At 37.3% G+C, this 21333-nt stretch overlaps 1 non-coding gene across 1 annotated transcript; it reads left to right on the top strand.

Moving 5' to 3' along the window:
* The first annotated feature begins 4458 nt into the window (after nt 1-4458).
* Nucleotides 4459-4588, top strand: LOC129053549 (small nucleolar RNA SNORA20). Its single transcript, XR_008518338.1, has one exon. It is a non-coding gene; the product is annotated as a small nucleolar RNA SNORA20 (small nucleolar RNA).
* Nucleotides 4589-21333: the final 16745 nt, after the last annotated feature.

The raw sequence follows: 21333 nt of genomic DNA, 5'->3' as shown, positions 1-21333 counted from the left end.
AAAGAGGAGGAAGAACATAAAGGAGGAAGAAAATAAAGGAGGAAGGAGCAGGGAGAGGAGGAACAAGAGGAGGAGAAGGAGAAAGGTGGAGAAGAAGTGCTTAAAGTTCCAGCATTACATCAAAAAACAGTAAAAGGTAAAATTAAATCTGTCAGCTTCGAAGTTTAATGGGATATTTTATAATAAACAATAAGAGAGGCCTCTACATTTGCATAAAATGGCTGGAGTACTATCTTTCAGCAGTTAAAGTTCATCCATGTAATTAAATCAACGTCAGTAAGAACAGCCTCTTTGTAGAAAGGCCATGCATCATTTCAAAAGGTTGAACTCACAAACATGTAGAAGAAACTGTAATAAATTACTATAATGTGGTGCATTTCTGCCTATTCCTCAATAACATAGCTAGAAATTTAGATGATAAGAAATTTCCACCTAAGGTTTATATGAGGAGATGCAGCATGGAACATAATGGGCATTATTCAACAATGGTAATATTTCCTCTTCTCTTTTCTCGCTTTTGAATTGATAGTTTTATGTCTTTTGTTTTTGTTTTTTCATTTTTGGTGTTTTATTTATTTATTTTTTTCATTTGAAAAATCTAAGGCTCTCTTATTGGTCTCTGGAAGAGAATGCTTCTCAGAAACTACAGTGGTAATAAAGCCAGTTAAAATAGGAGTATATATGTTTAAAATTTGGAAACATTAAATTGTTAAGATACATTGTTAAGTCTTTTATAATAACCACTAAGAAATTAACTCTGCAAAATATTTTTTTTTGTTTACAACAGAAATCCTGTACTCTGAATGTAAAATAGTGTTCTAATTTAAATTAAGTTACAATTATATCTATATTAGAAACTATATTCTGGTTATACTTTTTTAGCCTGTTGTAAAAGAACAGAAGGAATAAAACAGTATAATTTTCTTAATGAGAGAAAGTGCCAGAAGAAATGATCGAAAATGCTAAGGCTCTTCACGTGCTTCCAAATCAATGGCAGAAACAAAGATCAACATCAGCAGATTAATATTGGGTATACAACTGTAAATTAAAAAACAATTATTATACTTTAAGTTCTGGGATATGTGAACAGAACATGTAGGTTTGTTACCTAGGTATACAGGTGCCATGGTGGTTTGCTGCATGCATCAACTTGTTATCTACATTAGGTATTTCTCCTAATGTTATCCCTCCCCTACTCCCACCCCCACAGTCCCCAGTGTGTGATGTTCTCCTCTCCATGTCCATGTGTTCTCATTGTTCAACACCTATTAGTAAGAACATACAGTGCTTGGTTTTCTGTCCTTGTGTTAGTTTTGAGAATGATGGTTTTCAGCTACATCCATGTCCCTGCAAAGGACATGAAATCATCTTTTTTGTGGCTGCATAGTTTTCCATAGTGTATTTCTGCCACATTTTCTTTTTCCAGAGTGTCATTGATGGGCATTTGGGTTGGTTCCAAGTCTTTGTTCTTACGAACACTGCCCTGATAAACATATGTGTGCATGTGTCTTTATTTACAGCTGTAAATTTTATATATATATATATATATGTATATCTTTTGGATAAAGATTAGGCACCTAAGGAGAATAATCCTATGGGTGATTTAGGAAAGTTGAAAATTTTAAGTAGGCAAGTAACAAAATAAACAAAAACCTTCTTTGGCAAATCAATTTATCAATTCTCAATCAAATGCAATACAAACAGAATGAAATGAAACAATCTGTACTTGCATTTCTAAACATAAAATGTAAGTAAGCCTAAGTGAGTAGTTTTCAACATCTCATATTCCACAGGTGGTTTCCAAGTATACAAGATGCATATTTGTCCTAAAATAACTAATATCCATGAAATTGAAGTGCTTGATTTTTTTATTTTCATCTTTAACCAAGGGATCACCATTGTTCTCCAATTTAGTCATGCTTACCTTTTGTCAGTTTTGTACCGAAGACAAGGAATAACATAATAAACTTGCCTTGAGAACATTAATAAAATTAATCCTCAGAACAAAATAATTTTAAGAGCTGCTAATCCAAATTACTCAGTTACATGTGAATACAAAATTATCTTAGTTTCTTGGTGCTCTTATATTCAATTGTGTGTAGCCTAGCTGAAGATGAACTTGGAATGTGAGTACTATGAGGGAAGCAAAACACCCCTGACTGGTTTCCAAGTTCAGTCTTCATGCTTTTTAATGGAACTTTTTGTACTTTACAAAACCAAAGGAAGGCTGAGCTTCTATCTCCAGTCACTTTACTTTTCACTGAGTGACCACTGTCCAACTGTTAATTTCCTAGCAATGCTGTGACAAAAGATTCTATCCTATATTCACTGCCCACATCAGGGAAAAATGTATTTTTTAAGATATTATTCTCACCTTCTGCAAATTTCTACTGTTTTTTACTGTAAAAATTTTACAGCTGGATTTTACAGGGATTTTACTGTTGGAGACATACACTTATGGCTTATCAACACAGATTTTATACATTTGGGATAGTTGAATCTTAAAAATAGAGAGTATTCTATAACAGCAAAAACAATGTGTGATTTTCAAAAGATACAATTTATATTAACACTGTAAAAAGATATAACTTACACTAAAACCAAATATATTGCTAACTATATTAGTATTTGTATGAAGCTGTATATGTATATAGGTAAAATAGAAACATAGTATTTATAATGTATGTGTATATGTGCTTGGGTACCCATATCTGAGCATGTACGTGTGCATATGAAGGCATGCATGTATGTGCCTATAAAATACAGCTAACAAATGAGATAAAACAATTTGAGGGCTGGGCATGGTGGTTTATGCCTGTAATCTTAGGACTTCGGGAAGTGAGATGGGGGGATCACTTGAGGCCAAGAGTTTGAGCCAACCTAAACAAAATTTCAAGACTTTATCTCTACAAAAAACAAAACAAACAAACAAATAAACAAAGATTTTTTAAAAGAAATTAGGTGCACATGATGATGCATGCCTATAGTCCCAGCTACTTGGGAGGCTGAGATGGGAAGATTACTTGAGCCCAGGAGTTGGAGGCTGCAGTGAACTGTGATTGCAACACTACAATCCAACCTTGGTCACAGAGAGCCCATATAAAAAACCTGAGGAGAAAAATAAGATTCTATATTGTGTAGCATATGAATTAGTCATGTTTAAGAAAATCCTACATCTTTAATGTCATTGTAAGTCCCACATATGTGCTATCAAATTCCCCACATATTTCCCTGTGGAAGGTACAGAACAAATTATCTCACTTAATAAAGACTAGCACCTTCTAAAACACAGCATAGATTTTGTTGCATTATTTAAAATTCTAAAATATACATGTTGCTGTATTTAAAACTTGAGGCCAAATGTGATCTGGTTTCTACTAAGCAGACAAATCCTTGTAACATTTGAAGCTGTGGGAAAACAATGGCATTTGGAATTTTTGCTTCTGCAGGCTAGCATGGTTAGGATTGAGTTCAGTTTTTCTGCAACAATTATAGTACATATTACTATAATAGTTTTGTTTGTAGCTACTGAGTGGCAGAACAGGAAGTAGAGTATAGCATATGTTTGAATCTGCATATGGATTTGAGTATTTGTTTCCCCCTAGATTTGTATGTTGAAACCTAATCTTCAAAGTATTAGGAGGTGGGAAATTTAGGAGGTAATGACATCATGAGAGTGAAGCCCTTGTGAATGGGATTAGTGCCTTATTAAAAAACATCCCCAAGGATTCCCTTGTCCCTTCCATCATGTGAGGACACAATGAGAAAGCATCATCTATGAACTAGAAAGTGGGTCCTCACCAGAGAGGGAATTTGCTATGCCTTAATCTTCAACTGCTGACCATCAGAACTGTAAGCAATAAATGTCTGTTGGTTATAAACCATGTAGTTTATGGTGTTTTTGTTATAGCAGCCTGAATGAACTGAGACATATTGGGTCTGTCTATGTCAACTAGAGGACAATACCTCTCAGAATTTTAGCTTTTTAAAATCATAGCAAAGGAAAAAAGATATATACATTTTAGTGATTCTAGAAATTTTTCTGGTGATCTTACCTGGAAAGTCAGCATAAAGCCTACTCCTTCATTTGTCCCACTAAATTTATACACCATTGCAATCACTTTAGGATTAGAGTAGATCTAGTGTCTTTAGCTGAAACAGTAACAGAAAACAGTCTTCTGAAGATGAATGCAAAGATCAGAACTTATCCAAAAGTGTGCCAAGGATTCCAGAAGTTGTAGTAATGAAGACAGTAAGGTGAATACACAGGGATTAAATATTGATGGCTTAAATGAGAGTGATTATTACTAGAACTAGGAAACATGTCAGAGGCATGCAATTACAAAACAGTGGATAAAAGAAAGATTTTTTATCAAATAATGCTAGGATACTAGAAAAAAAAAAATTTCACACCATAAAAATTCACTTCCAGAGAGATCTTAAAAATTGATCTTGTGCCTTCCCATTTATTTGCTGGTATAGTCTTACAATGATATGAGCAGTTATACTCTTTGGAAAAAATAGTATTGGGCCATTGTAAATTGATGAAGTAACTATTTTCATATCTTCTGCAATGGACTAGATGTTGCTTTTGGGAGAAAAAGAAAAGCAAATAAGATATATTTTGTGTAAAATAAAACCTTAAAATACTAGAAAAAGAGTGTAGAATATATTGATGACATCAGATTAAATGAATTTACATATATATGTATTTTTTTAAGACACAGGGTCTGGCTGTGTTGCCCAGAGTGGAGTAGCACAGTCATGACTCCCTGCAGCCTCCATCTCTTGGGTTCAAGTGAGCCTCCCATCTCAGCCTCCCCATAGCTGGGACTACAGACATGAGCCACTGTGAGCAGCCAAATATTTATTAAACAAAGAATAAAAATAAATATAAAATAAATAAAGAAAATGATTAGGTTTTCACATTAAAACTTTAAATGCTATTCATTAACAGTTGATATTTGCATCAAAAATTTAGGCTTCTATATGTCTCAGATTGCTGAGAAATACTGGTGTATCGTGTCACTTTCCAATGTGTTTCTATTTGGGGTATAAATAGCTTATTAACCTAAACATAAAAATTGAAAGATAAATATGTGAAATACATTATATTCTTCAAAACTCAATTTTAAAAACCATAAAATAGTATTTGAGTTTCAATGCTACATTGAAGACAATAAAATATTTATGGCCAACAAACAAAATATAATCAATCTCATTTGTACCTTGAAAAATAAAACTAAAATTTAAAACCTTACCATTTTACACCTGTGAGATTGCACATATTTAGCAATCTGACAACAGGTATGAAGTCTACCTAGAGGACAACATAAACTCACATACTATGAATCAGAGTGTGTTTTATTGTATTATCTTTGTGGAACAATTTGGAATTAATTATCTGAAAAGTAAAATATACATCATAAACTCATTCTTTTGCCTTCTGGCTATATTTCCTAAAGATACATGTAGGATTATATTTTTATTGGCATTGTTGATGATAGCATTAAAATGGGTAGAACTCACTTTGTAACCATCTGAGAAGTTCTTCCAGCCCACTGCATAAAGAAAGGTCATGTCTTTGTAGTAGAGAAAGAGCTTAATAAACACAAGACTGGCCATGCCACGTGAGATGTGGAGTTCTATGCAAATCATCTCATTCAAAGCACCTAAGTTAGGTGGTTTTCAAAGGCAATTTGGGGGAAAAGGTGGGGACGGCCAGTTAAAAGGTGCCTGCTGCTGACTGGATGGGGTGGAGATGAAATCATAGGGGGTTGAGGCTGTCCTCCTGCTGGACCAGATTACCTCTGGGCAGGACCTCAGAAGTGGGGTTGTTGATCCATATGGAGCTATAAAAGTCTGGCATGCAGAAAACCTAGAAAGATATCTTAAAAGGCCAATGTGCAATAGTGTTTTATTTGCAGGGGTAATTGGAGAAGTTGCATATCTTATGACCTGTGAAATAATGGCTGACAATCCTTTATGTCTGCAGGACTCAATCTTCTCTCCTCTTCCCAGGCTGATGGCCTCCCATCAGCTTTACAAAAGTGTGTTTGGGGCAAGGCCTATTATCATCTAAATTGTAGCCTAGTCTGGGTGCTGTGGTTCACTCCTGTAATCCCGGCACTCATGGAGACCAAGGCAGGCCAATCATGGGGTCAAGACATCAAGACAATCATGGAGACCTAGGCAGGCCGATCATGAGGTCAAGACATCGAGACAATCATGGAGACCGAGGTGGGCCGATCATGAGTTCAAGACATCGAGAAAATCATGCCCAACATGGTGAAACCTCATATCTACTAAAAATACAAAAATTAGCTGGGCATGATGGTGCATGCCTGTAGTCCCAGCTGCTCAGGGGGCTGAGGCAGGAGAATCACTTGAACCCAGGTGGTGGAATTTACAGTAAGTCAATATTGCACCACTGCACTCCAGCCAGGTGACAGAGCAAGACTCCGTCTCAAGCAAAACAAAATAAAATTGTAGCCTAAATGTCTTCCAAAGTTATCATGTCCTAATAGCCTAGGAATAATTAAGGGAAAGGCAAGATGGGAGTTGAGTTAGCTTAGCTTACTGTTAAAATTTTCTCACTGACAATAGTTTTGCAGAGGCAGTTTCAATGCATCTGTTAGTAGGTGAGACATTAACAGTAACTAAACTGTGTCTAAATATGGCATCTGTGGAAGATGTACCATCTGTAGGATATACTGTCCTCCTAAAAACAAACTAACAAGCTTATGATATAGTGATGAAATAAAGAGAAATGATGTAACTGTATCTATTAGTCTCCATGTGTCTCACAGACAGACAAAGCTTATGGAGAAAATCATGTTCCACAGGAGGGTATCCAATGTGACCCCAAGCATGTGGAATTAAAACCACTAAAAAATATACAATGAATGTATGTCTATGGAGCAAAATTGTGTACAAATTGAGGGAATGATAGGTACATAATTCTGTGGCATGATGTGTGTGGGCTGGAAGTAGTTTGCTCTGGCTGCTCTAACAAATCGCCACAAACGTGAAGTCTTACAACAACAAAAATTTATTATCTTACAGTTTTGAAAGTCCAGAGTCCTCAATGAATGTTGCTGGACTGAAACCAAGGTGTTTCAAGAGCTAGGTTCTCTCCGTAGGGGAGAATTTGTCTCCTTGCATGCTTCAGCTTCTAGAAGTTGCTGCTATTCCTCTTTTCATGGTCCCTTCTAATGTCTTCAAAGGCAGCAAATCTGGCTGTTTTCTTCCTCTTATGCCTTCTTTCAATTTTAGAGATCATGTATAACCCACTTGGATAATGCAAGATAACCTCTTTATTTTAAGTTCTGCCTATCAACTTCCATCTGCAACCATAATTCCCTTAGTCATGGAACAAAACTTTACACAGTTTCCTGAGAAAATGATGTCGGCATCTTTGGGGACAATTTTTCTGCCTATGACAGTGTATTAGTCTGTTTTCATGCTGCTAATAAAGACACACTTGAGACTGGGTAATTTGTAAAGGAAAGAAGTTTAACGAACTCACAGTTCAGCATGGCTGGGGAGGCCTCACAATCATGACAGACAGCAAAGGAGAAGGAAAGGCATGTCTCATACGGTAGCAGGGAAGATAGTTTATGTACAGGAACTCCCCTTTATAAAACCATCACATCTCATGAGAGTTATTCACTATATGAGAACGTCATGGGAAAGAACCAATCCCATGATTCGATTACCTCCCATTGGATCCCTCCCATGACATGTGGGAATTGTGGGAGCTACAATTCAAGATGAGATTTTGGTGGGAACACAACCAGAACATATCAGACAGGGACTGTGATGAGACATACTCTTAATCGTAAGCTTTGTCGTACCAATATATATTTCCTTGATCTTACAGATACTTGATAAAACATTTTTTAAAATAAAGAAGATAGTGTATATTTTGTTGATGTCTATCTATGGCAAGGTAGAGAGATTACTGTTTACAGTAGTAATAGGAAAGTTATTTTCAATAAAATATATAAGAAATAACTAATCTCAATGGGATTATTGTTCACCTGAATGTAGTATAAGCAGTGTTTGTGTGTGTGTGTGGTATTTGCTCTGGAAGCTTAAGGATTTCCTTCCTTAGTCCTGGTTTAATAAGGTTTACAAAATTATATCCAACTGGGTTGATTTGCTTCTTTCTTTGATTTTTTTTTAATTTGCACAGTTCCAAGTGAGCAGTCTTGGTAGAACACCTGTCTTTCCCTAGTTATAGTAAATGATAAAGTATTATTTCGTTTGATGCTGTCTCTTTCTTTCTTCTTTGTTTGTTTCTTTCTTTCTCTCTCTCTTTCTTTCTTTCTACTTTTCTTAAAAAATACACACATACACACACAATGTGTATGTTTGTATGTTTTGGGACAGTTCCTTAGCCCAATTAGTAAGGTTATTAATTCTTCTATTACTCAGTACAACCTATTCTACAGTACCCTTGTTGAGATTGTATTTCCACATGGTTAAAACACACACACACACATACACACGCACACTCACACACATACACACACATGCACACTCAACAACAGAAGAAAAGGAGCTATCCCCTAGAGCCTCTTGAAGGTATGTGGACACTGTGATGTTAGCACAGTAAGGCTTATTTCTGACTTCTGGCTTGCGTGCCCACAAAGAAATAAATTTGTGTTTTTTTTTAAGCCATGAGGCTTGTGATAACATCTTACAGCGGCAATAAAACAGCTTAACACAATTACCAATGCTCACTTGTATAAAAAATAATATTGTATAGCACATTAAAGGAAAATGGTAGGGATATCAATATAAATTTGCCAACAATAGTTACTTTTATAACAGAAAACACCAATAATAAAATAAATGTACAAGAGTAAGAAAAAAGTTAAAATGCTGGATTCCTGTATGTCCAAATTAAAATCTGTTTGAAGCTTCCCATGACAAACTGGCTTTCTTGAATACAACTTTTGTTACATCCAGTTTAACACTCTAAATGGATATGCACCATGATGTATCTGTTAAGATTTAAAGAGGGAAGAAACACAAAACACCTACTGGCAGTTAAAGTCAAGTTTTCTTTAGATAAAAGCTGAGAAGTGCTCCTGGCTGATTTTAGCCAGGAGTGTTTTCTCTTACAGACTAAGAGTATATATTGGTTTTAAGGTGACGGGGCTTGTCACAAGCTTGGAATGTTTATGTGTAGGGAGAAGATTATGGCAAGGTTGGAATCTCTCTGAGAGGAGGGGAGGTAATCCTGGGGCAGACATCTTTCCAGCCCAGAGGTGGGTTTATCTTGGGTCTAGCATGTCTCTGGACAAGGAGGAGTTTGGAATGTTTCTGGTTGGATGTTATTTGTGGTTCATGGTCATGCTGACCTTAGCCATTTAGCTGATGCCCTTTGAATATAGGTGGTTTTTAATTAAAGTGAACTTTAGAATGAGGGGCTTGTCTAAGATGGTGATGCTCCTGCTCTGTCAACCCAGACCCTATAGTTATAAAAAGGATGATGTGTTCTTTCTGGCAACTTCCTGCTGATGAGGGGCAGAGAGTCTCCTGGTCTCGGGTTGACTTTAGGAACAATGCCATCTGTAGATATTTTTGGGTGGTTGTCTATGAAAGGGCCATGATCCTGTTAGTTAAAAATATTTGAGAAAGATTAACTAGGCAGTGTAAGAATGTTAGTCCTAGGCATATTATTAGGAGAAGACCCAGGAATGAGATGATGCATGCTATGATTTTGTTCCCAAACCAAGAATTCATTTGGTTGTTTTGGCACTCCCTTAGCTTTTAAGCCTTTTCTTTAAGTTTTTTACTAGGCCCAATATGTTGATATAGAAACAACATTCCTTACACAATGAGAGGCAGAGGTGCATGTTTGGAACGGCTCATGTGTTATTTTCTGTTCGTAACCATTATTCTTGCTATGAAGAAAATAATTAAACAAAATGCTATAGTAATTGAGATTTTCTGTATGCTATTCCATCCTGAGGGTGCTCTAATATATATATAGTCCTACTGCAAACAGTAGAGTGAGTAAAGCAATTCCCACAATGGTGATGTAGTAAATAATTTTCATGAAAAAGTTTTAATATCTGGCTTAAAAACAGAAGTAGAAATGATAAAAAGTGTTTGGTGAGGATGGGGTAGGACTGAGTAAGATGAGTAGTTCTCAGTTACTTTTTTTGTATGATTTTCTGCTTATTTACATTGATATTGAGGACATTCCTTTGGGCTGCCAAAGGTTGCTTCATCAGCTTTTCAGGCTTTGACTCAAGTGTGATGTATTCAGGAGTTTACTCCTGTAACAGATACTGTCTTAATTACCCTGGGTTCCATTGACTCACTAGATGAGGGGGCGAAGGATTCTGGGCACCCTCAGTTATTAGTTGTCAGCACCAGGAGTGAATACATTTCCGCCTGTGATACTTGAGGGGCTTAGAGGCAGCACCTGCTGAAACATCTAGTTTTCAGTTCATAGGGCTTTAAAAAAGCATAGTTTATTTTGGAAACTTGTAGCCAGAAAAAAAATAGAATTTAATTTAAACAATAGAATATAATAAAAACTGAGAAATATTAGGCAATACTAGAGTTTAACAACAGGTGTGGCTATAGTTTCTGAAACATAATTTTCTCTCTCCAGTTTCCCATTTTTATTAAAAGACAAATCATTGTAGGACTGATTTGGTTTATTATACTTGGCTTATTTGCATATAGTGCAGCAAGAATAATTATTTGTTACATAGGCACTTCATATTGGCTTTGATGGAACTTTGTTCTGTAGAAGGGATCTGAGATAAGACCTTTTTAAAGCCAAGCCCCCTCCATGGATTTGTACCATCAAATACCTATGAGTTGGGTGAATTCCTCTCCTCTTGAGGTCCCAAGATAAGTTGAGGTTCCCAGCCTGCTAGAAAGTGACATTCTTTATTTCCCACAAATCAGAAACCCTGTACAGGAACTGTGTACACAAAATATGAGGCCAGTTTTCCAAGGGCTTTACTGGCTTCATAAAGCCAAGTTTGATTCCTTAAAGGAAAGCAGACAATTTCAGTCAAAGCCTTGGTACAATAACAGTTTCTTCAGTTGTGTTCTGTTGCAAATGAAAACAGATCCTTATTGCATGTATGCAAATAACTGTATTACTGTGACTTAAAAATACTCACAGATAGTTTCCAAATTCAGGAGAAAATCAGGTAGAGAGAAAAAGTTGCTCTAAATTTTGTTTCTGGGAATATACTAAATTGTTAAAAGCTGTTAATAGCTCAAAAAAATTTCTTTGACTTTGGAAAGCAAAATAAAGGATTAGCAAAGCATTGAAAAGATTACTTCAGTCTCCCATTAGTATAATTCATGCAGTTAATTCCTGTCCTGCTTGATATTAACTTTTCAAAGGTCCTGAAAGTTTTTCTTCTATTCTGGTGTTACATTCTCCAAAATTATCAGAAACCTACATTGAAGAGTACCTGTTAGAACTTTATAGCTACCTATAAAACCACCTTTTAAAGAGTACCAAAACAAGACAACAATTGTTTATGGATGACAAAAAGTTTTAGGATAGCCATAGTTAAAGACACAAGTGACAAGGATATGTGCTACCTCTGTGGCACATAATAATTTTAACATTACAATTATAATTAATACTGATAATGTCCAGTAAGGTATATCAAAATTATAGGAGGCACCCATAACTTTGGGACACATACCAATAACATATTTATACAAAAATAGCCCAAAGAAAGCCAAACACCATTTTATATTCATCAATGCTTCCTGTATGATTTTCTAACAAATAAGCCAGATTTTACCTTTATGTTAGTGTGCTATTAATATTAAACTCAATTTCTAATAAAACCTTGTACATGCATTTACCCAATATTAATGTCCGACCACAAAGTAAGATTTTTATAGACTATTTTTAACCCTTTATAATTTTTGTTAAAGAGCAGGTTAGTGCTTTGAGAAAAACCTGTTGTGCTTTTAATGCTCAATTTACAGAAAACCTGGATGATAACCCTTTAATTTTAGCCAATATGTTTACACACAGAATTTTCTTTACAATTAATGTTCCAAAACTTGCTTAAACCTTCAAAACAGTTCTTTAACCTTTTAAAGTAAGTAACAATCCACATTCTTATGCTTCCCTACAATCTTTTTACCAAGAGTGTACTTTACTTTCCTTACACACCTTGCTCATAAATTGTCTGTTCAATAGTTTTAAATGCATGTTATGCTGTTAACTTTTAGCAACCTTTACCTTTGTTAATAACCTTGGTAAGTTTGGGATCTTAATTATGTTCTAGGTGTAGAGCCTAGGACCTAGACAGAAGTGCAGATAAAGTCTGGCTTATCCCAGCATTTAATGTGTCCTAAGTTTTACCTTGTTGCAATGCAGGCAAGTTGTACAGCTAAGAGATATAATGACATTTTATAAAGCATTCAGGAGGCCTATTAATTTTTAAATTATATAACATTTTTGGCATAAATTCTGTTTTATAAACTTGTTTACAAGTTTCACAGACAATCTCTGACATGCCTCAACTTTCTGACTTGGGAACAAACCTTCCTTTAAACAACAAGTTAACTTGCTTTAGGACAAGAATTTACCATATAAGATTCTTTTTTATATATAAATTCTGTTTTCTTTAATGCTAAAGATGATAAAAGCTCTTTTCCAAAACAAACTTCCTTCATGTCTGTGGACTAGACTGACTAAGCCACAAGATTAGAAGTTAGGGTATTTTACTATATAATTTAAGATGTAGCTATCTTCATTAAACCAATATTAAAGTTTTATTTATTAAAAATTATACAAGCAAAGATTATTTGGTTGGGCTGAGTTATAGTTTTGTAGCCTCTATGTCAAATTTTGACACGTTATTGTATTTGGCAGCCATAAGTATGAATTTGCCTGATTAACAAATGCAAAAAAGAATAGATGCTGGCAACTTTTAAGACACTTCTAACTTTACTGTACCAGTATGTTTTAAAGATTAAAGTCATGGGAACTGAAAGGTCCCACAGCTTTTACCTTTTCCTTAAAAATATTTAAGTGCTTATTTTTCTTAGGCCAATTAATTAGAGCTCTTTTAATAGATATTGCACACATAACACATACATAGCCACATGGACAACCAAAAGAAGATTCAGGGGATATAAGATTTTTTTTTTCTGCTAATTTTCCTATTGGAATACTGGACTTCTGGTGAGGCCCTTTAAGAGCAGGGCTAGGATGCAGCTGGAGATCTGAGAACGGGCTGACTGCCTCCTCAAGTGGGTCCCTGACCCCTGACCCCTGAGCAGCCTAACTGGGAGGCACCCCCCAGCAGGGGCAGACTGACACCCCACACGGCTGGCCAGGTACTCCAACAGACCTGCAGGTGAGGGTCCGGTCTGTTAGAAGGAAAACTAACAGAAAGGACATCCACACCAAAAACCCATCTGTACATCACCATCATCAAAGACCAAAAGTAGATAAAACCACAAAGATGGGGAAAAAACAGAGCAGAAAAACTGGAAACTCTAAAAACCAGAGTACCTCTCCTCCTCCAAAGGAATGCAGTTCCTCACCAGCAACGGAACAAAGGTGGATGGTGAATGACTTTGATGAGCTGAGAGAAGAAGGCTTCAGACGATCAAATTACTCCGAGCTACGGGAGGATATTCAAACCAAGGCAAAGAAGTTGAAAACTTTGAAAAAAATTTAGAAGAATGTATAACTAGAATAACCAATACAGAGAAGTGCTTAAAGGAGCTGATGGAGCTGAAAACCAAGGCTTGAGAACTACGTGAAGAATGTAGAAGCCTCAGGAGCCGATGTGATCAAATGGAAGAAAGGGTATCAGCCCTGGAAGATGAAATGAATGAAATGAAGTGAGAAGGGAAGCTTAGAGAAAAAAGAATAAAAAGAAATGAACAAAGCCTCCAAGAAATGTGGGACTATGTGAAAAGACCAAATCTACGTCTGATTGGTGTACCTGAAAGTGACGGGGAGAATGGAAACAAGTTGGAAAACACTCTGCAGGATATTGTCCAGGAGAACTTCCCCAATCTAGCAAGGCAGGCCAACATTCAGATTCAGGAAATACAGAGAAGGCCACAAAGATACTCCTCGAGAAGAGCAACTCCAAGACATATAATTGTCAGATTCACCAAAGTTGAAATGAAGGAAAAAATGTTACGGGCAGCCAGAGAGAAAGGTCGGGTTACCATCAAAGGGAAGCCCATCAGACTAACAGCGGATCTCTCGGCAGAAACCCTACAAGCCAGAAGAGAGTGGGGGCCAATATTCAACAATCTTAAAGAAAAGAATTTTCAATCCAGAATTTCATATCCTGCCAAACTAAGCTTCATAAGTGAAGGAGAAATAAAATACTTTACAGACAAGCAAATGCTGAGAGATTTTGTTACCACCAGGCCTGCCCTAAAAGAGCTCCTGAAGGAAGCGCTAAACATGGAAAGGCACAACAGTTACCAGCCACTGCAAAATCATACCAAAATGTAAAGACCATCGAGACTACGAAGAGACTGCATCAACCAACGAGCAAAATAACCGGCTAACATCATAATGACAGGATCAAATTCACACATAACAATATTAACTTTAAATGTAAATGGACTAAATGCTCCAATTAAAAGACACAGACTGGCAAATTGGATAAAGACTCAAGACCCATCAGTGTGCTGTATTCAGGAAACCCATCTCATTTGCAGAGACACACATAGGCTCAAAATAAAAGGATGGAGGAAGATCTACCAAGCAAATGGAAAACAAAAACAGGCAGGGGTTGCAATCGTAGTCTCTGATAAAATGGACTTTAAACCAACAAAGATCAAAAGAGACAAAGAAGGCCATTACATAATGGTAAAGGGATTAATTCAACAAGAAGAGCTAACTATCCTAAATATATATGCACCCAATACAGGAGCACCCAGATTCATAAAGCAAGTCCTGAGTGACCTACAAAGAGACTTAGACTTCCATACATTAATAATGGGAGACTTTCACACCCCACTGTCAACATTAGACAGATCAATGAGACAGAAAGTCAACAAGGATATCCAGGAATTGAACTCAGCTCTGCACCAAGCAGACCTAATAGACATCTGAAGAAGTCTCCACCCCAAATCAACAGAATATACATTTTTTTCAGCACCACACCACACCTATTCCAAAATTGACCATATACTTGGAAGTAAAGCTCTCCTCAATAAATGCAAAAGAACAGAAATTATAACAAACTCTCTCTCAGATCACAGTGCAATCAAGCTAGAACTCAGGATTAAGAATCTTACTCAAAACTGCTCAACTACATGGAAACTGAACAACCTGCTCCTGAATGACTACTGAGTACATAACGAAATGAAGGCAGAAATAAAGATGTTCTTTGAAACCAACGAGAACCAAGACACAACATACCAGAACCTCTGGGATGCATTCAAAGCAGTATGTAGAGGGAAATTTATAACACTAAATGCCCACAAGAGAAAGCAGGAAAGATCCAAAATTGACACCCTAATATCAGAATTAAAAGAACTAGAAAAGCAAGAGAAAACACATTCAAAAGCTAGCAGAAGGCAAGAAATAACTAAAATCAGAGCAGAACTGAAGGAAATAGAGACACAAAAAACCCTTCAAAAAATCAATGAATCCAGGAGCTGGTTTTTTGAAAGGATCAACAAAATTGATAGACTGCTAGCAAGATTAATAAAGAAAAAAAGAGAGAAGAATCAAATAGATGCAATAAAAAATGATAAAGGGGATATCACCACTGATCCCACAGAAATACAAACTACCATCAGAGAATATTACAAACACCTCTACGCAAATAAACTAGAAAATGTAGAAGAAATGGATAAATTCCTCAACACATACACCCTCCCAAGACTAAACCAGGAAGAAGTTGAATCTCCGAATAGACCAATAACAGGAGCTGAAATTGTGGCAATAATTAATGGCTTACCTACCAAAAAAAGTCCAGGACCAGATGGGTTCACAGACGAATTCTACCAGAGGTACAAGGAGGAGCTGGTACCATTCCTTCTGAAACTATTCCAATCGATAGAAAAAGAGGGAATCCTCCCTAACTCATTTTATGAGGCCAGCATCATCCTGATACCAAAGCCTGGCAGAGACACAACAAAAAAAGAGAATTTTAGACCAATATCCTTGATGAACAATGATGCAAAAATCCTCAATAAAATTCTGGCAAACAGAATCCAGCAGCACATCAATAAGCTTATCCACCATGATCAAGTGGGCTTCATCCCTGGGATGCAAGGCTGGTTCAATATACGCAAATCAATAAATGTAATCCAGCATATAAACAGAACCAAAGACAAAAAACACATGATTATCTCAATAGATGCAGAAAAGGCCTTTGACAAAATTCAACAACCTTCATGCTAAAAACTCTCAATAAATTAGGTATTGATGGGATGTATCTCAAAATAATAAGAGCTATCTATGACAAACCGATAGCCAATATCATACTGAATGGGCAAAAACTGGAAACATTCTCTTTGAAAACTGGCACAAGACAGGGATGCCCTCTCTCACCACTTCTATTCAACATAGTGTTGGAAGTTCTGGCCAGGGCAGTTAGGCAGGAGAAGGAAATCAAGGGTATTCAATTAGGAAAAGAGGAACTCAAATTGTCCCTGTTTGCAGATGACATGATTGTATATCTAGAAAACTCCATTGTCTCAGCCCAAAATCTCCTTAAGCTGATAAGCAACTTCAGCAAAGTCTCAGGATACAAAATCAATGTACAAAAATCACAAGTATTCTTATACATCAATAACAGACAAACAGAGAGCCAAATCATGAGTGAACTCCCATTCACAATTGCTTCAAAGAGAATAAAATACTTAGGAATCCAACTTACAAGGGATGTGAAGGACCTCTTCAAGGAGAACTACAAACCACTGCTCAAGGAAATAAAAGAGGATACAAAAAAATGGAAGAACATTCCATGCTCATGGGTAGGAAGAATCAATATCGTGAAAATGGCCATACTGCCCAAGGTAATTTACAGATTCAATGCCATCCCCATCAAGTTACCAATGACTTTCTTCAAGAATTGGAAAAAACTACTTTAAAGTTCATATGGAACCAAAAAAGATCCCATGTCACCAAGTCAATCCTAAGCCAAAAGAACAAAGCTGGAGGCATCACACTACCTGACTTCAAACTATACTACAAGGCTACAGTAACCAAAACAGCATGGTACTGGTACCAAAACAGAGATATAGATCAATGGAACAGAACAGAGCCGTCAGAAATAATGCCACATATCTACAACTATCTGATCTTTGACAAACCTGACAAAAAAAAGAAATGGGGAAAGGATTCCCTATTTAATAAATGGTGCTGGGAAAACTGGCTAGCCAAATGTAGAAAGCTGAAACTGGATCCCTTCCTTACACCTTATACAAAAATCAATTCAAGATGGATTAAAGACTTAAATGTTAGACCTAAAACCATAAAAACCCTAGAAGAAAACCTAGGCAATACCATTCAGGTCATAGGCATGGGCAAGGACTTCATGTCTAAAACACCAAAAGCAATGGCAACAAAAACCAAAATTGACAAATGGGATCTAATTAAACTAAAGAGCTTCTGCACCGCAAAGGAAACTACCATCAGAGTGAACAGGCAACCTACAAAATGGGAGAAAATTTTCGCAACCTACTTATCTGACAAAGGGCTAATATCCAGAATCTACAATGAACTCCAACAAATTTACAAGAAAAAAACAAACAACCCCATCAAAAAGTGGGTGAAGGACATGAACAGACACTTCTCAAAAGAAGACATTTATGCAGCCAAAAGACACATGAAAAAATGCTCACCATCACTGGCCATCAGAGAAATGCAAATCAAAACCACAATGAGATACCATCTCACACCAGTTAGAATGGCAATCATTAAAAAGTCAGGAAACAGCAGGTGCTGGAGAGGATGTGGAGAAATAGGAACACTTTTACACTGTTGGTGGGACTGTAAACTAGTTCAACCCTTGTGGAAGTCAGTGTGGCGATTCCTCAGAGATCTAGAACTAGAAATTCCATTTGACCCAGCCATCCCATTACTGGGTATATACCCAAAGGACTATAAATCATGCTGCTATAAAGACACATGCACACGTATGTTTATTGCAGCATTATTCACAATAGCAAAGACTTGGAACCAACCCAAATGTCCAACAATGATAGACTGGATTAAGAAAATGTGGCACATATACACCATGGAATACTATGCAGCCATAAAAAATGATGAGTTCATGTCCTTTGTAGGGACATGGATGAAATTGGAAATCATCATTCTCAGTAAACTATCGCAAGAACAAAAAACCAAACACCGCATATTCTCACTCATAGGTGGGAATTGAACAATGAGAACACATGGACACAGGAAGGAGAGCATCACACTTCGGGGACTGTTGTGGGGTGGGGGGAGGGGGAAGGGAGAGCATTGGGAGATATACCTAATGCTAGATGATGAGTTGTTGGGTGCAGCGCACCAGCATGGCACATGTATACATATGTAACTTACTTGCATGTTGCACACATGTACCATACAGTCTAAAGTATAATAATAATAATAATAATAATAATAAAGAAAAAAAAAGAAAAAAAAAAAAGAACAGGGCTAGGAAAATGGCTTCCAGGACCTAATAAACAAGTATAGCTAAAAGACAAAGACAGATTTTGAGGGGTACTTATTTACTTTGAATTCATGGGGTTCCATAAGAAAAACAGATTTTTTTTTTTCTTAAAATATGGTTAGTGGCACCTTTTCTGTTTTCCCAAGGACCCCAGGCCATCAGAAGTCATTTTAGGGTCTTTTATACATGCTCCAAGAGTGACAAGATAGAGTGGGGAGAAGTAATTCAGTTAATTGGGAAAAAAACCTTTTCCAGAAAAACAAGATTGATGAAGAGAAAATATAAAGGCCATTTGGATATACTTACAGCTTTGATCTGTGACAACTCAGACATGGAGCAATGGACACGAATGCAAGTAATGCCTTTAACTCCCAGAGAGGGAGAATGGCAGAGGTGGTTTTTGAATGGGTAACAGGTGGAGAAGGAGGAGGAGTGGAGTTTGGGCCTGAAGGCTTGGAGGCAGGAAGGGCCACCATGGCAGAGGGTTCAGACAGGTGAGGAGCAGATGCAGGGGGATAAGAATACAGAGTGGGTTCATCTGCAGGGTCAAAAGGAATTTTGGAGGAAGGAGAGACCCAGGGAACATTCTTATTAAGCAGAAAGATTTTATGAGTGTTGCAAGCTTGACACAGGGAGGGGTGGGATTTAAGGTAGAAGTAGAGAAAAACCTGAATATAGAGAAACTCTTGTCATTTGCCATCCCTGGTAAACGTGCCTGAGAATTTGCAAGTTAAAAGCACCAATTTTGGTTTATCAGCTGCTATTATCTGCTGTGTATTGGGGTCAAGCCATATTATAGTATAAGACTAAACGCTTAAGCCAAGTTTGGCAAGGTTTTGAAGGAGACAGCACAGTGGAGAGGATGTAGGAATGTGGGATTGTTTGGCACCCATATGGACTGGTAAGAAAAAGCCAAAAGTGTCTGTTTTTTTTCTAGACAGTTCCAGAGGAAAGACAAAGACCCAGAATCCTCTTTCTAAGAGGACAGTCAAGCTGAGAAGAAACTGGACATCCCCAAGATTTCCTCTAGTTTAGTCCCCCTTGTTCTCTGAGGACGAGGATGGCAGACCTGACTTTTCCTGGGTATCACAAGAAAGTCAGGGGAGGGCAGATCTTACCAGCTGGCTGAATTAGTGTTATGGTGTTGGATGTTCTAGAGGGAATCAGCAAAGCTCCTCTTTGGCTGCAGCTGCATGAGGGGTGGGCGAGGGAGGGAAGGCGGGAAGGAGGGAGAGAGAGAGAGAAGAGACAGAGGGGAGAGGAGAGAGAGAGAGAAAGTGAAGTGAGAGAAAAGACAGCATAGGTGGCTAGAGACCCTCAGGATCTAGGAATTAACTCAGGAGGAGCTGCTGTTGCTGACTGCTTCCTGGGTTGCAGGAGAGCCTCTGCCCCTAACACCCAGCCTGGATTTTGGCACCAAATGTAAAAGTTAAAGAAAGAGGAAAAAAATATGAAACATGGTTTGACAGTTAAAGACAAGTTTTCTTCAGATAAAACCTGAGAGGGGCTCCTTCAGGAGCACTTTCTCTTACAGACTAAGAATATATATTGGTTTTGGGGCAAGGGTCTTATCATAAGCTTGGAATGTGTGGGAGGAGTTTATGGCAGAGTTGGAGTTTCTTTTGGAGGAAGGACAGACATCTATCCAGTCCAGAGTGGGGTTCTCTAGGGGCAGACGTCTTCCCAGCCAGAATGGGGTTTATCTCAGGGCTAGCATGTTTCTGGTCGGGGAAGAATTTGGAATGTTTCTGGTTTGAGATGTCATTTGTAGTTTATGGTTGTGCTGACCTTAGCCATTAACCTGATGTCCTTTAGATTTAAGAGATTTTTTATTAAGGTGAACTTTAGAATGAAGGGCTTCTCTAGGATGGTGATGCTCCTGCTCTGTCAGTATGAAGATTTTAACAATTATAATAACTTTAAATTATGGTCATGATCAGTGGATTTTTTTTTGGTATCACATATGCATTTAAAAAAATCTGTGTGTATTCTCTTGCAGGTATTTGAAGACTGTGCATTTGCTTATTATCCCTGCAGTCTCTCCCTCATGTTGCTTTTGTTTTGTGTGCATTTCACAATTTTGGGGCATAATAGTCTATGATTTGTTTAATTGTTTCAGTGAGATTGTGCCAAAGCCTGTGGGAGCATATGAGTTTGTATCTGACAGGGCTTTGGGGACACTGAGTATGAGATCACTTTAATTTGGCTGTGTGTGGTGGCTCATACCTATAATCCCAGCACTTTTGGAGGCTGAAGTGGGTGGATCACCTGGGGTCAGGAGTTCAAGACCAGCCTGGCCAATGTGGTGAAACCCCATCTGTACTAAAAATACAAAATTTAGCCAGGTTTGGTGGTGTGCTTGTAATCCCAGCTACTCAGTAGGCTGAAGCAGGAGAATCACTTCAACCCAGGGGGCAGAGGTTGAAGTGAGCCAAGCTCATGCCATTGCACTCCAGCCTGGGTGACAGAGTGAGACTTCAACTCAAAAAAAAATATACATAATTTACACTTCTTAAAAATGGCAAGGAAGCTTTTACTCAAAGTTGTTGCAAGAGGGATCAAGACTATTTCAATAGGGGATAGAAATAGAACTCAATTCTGAATGTACTAGCATTAAGGGACAGATAGTGTGGGGGGGGCAAAAGACTCCTGGTCCCTTAAAGGTTTGTCG

The sequence above is a fragment of the Pongo abelii genome, chromosome Y (genome assembly GCF_028885655.2).
Source record: "Pongo abelii isolate AG06213 chromosome Y, NHGRI_mPonAbe1-v2.0_pri, whole genome shotgun sequence".
Taxonomy (NCBI): Eukaryota; Metazoa; Chordata; class Mammalia; order Primates; family Hominidae; genus Pongo; species Pongo abelii.
The sequence above is the reverse complement of the archived record's forward strand: the minus strand, read 5'-3'. Positions and strand labels throughout refer to the sequence as shown.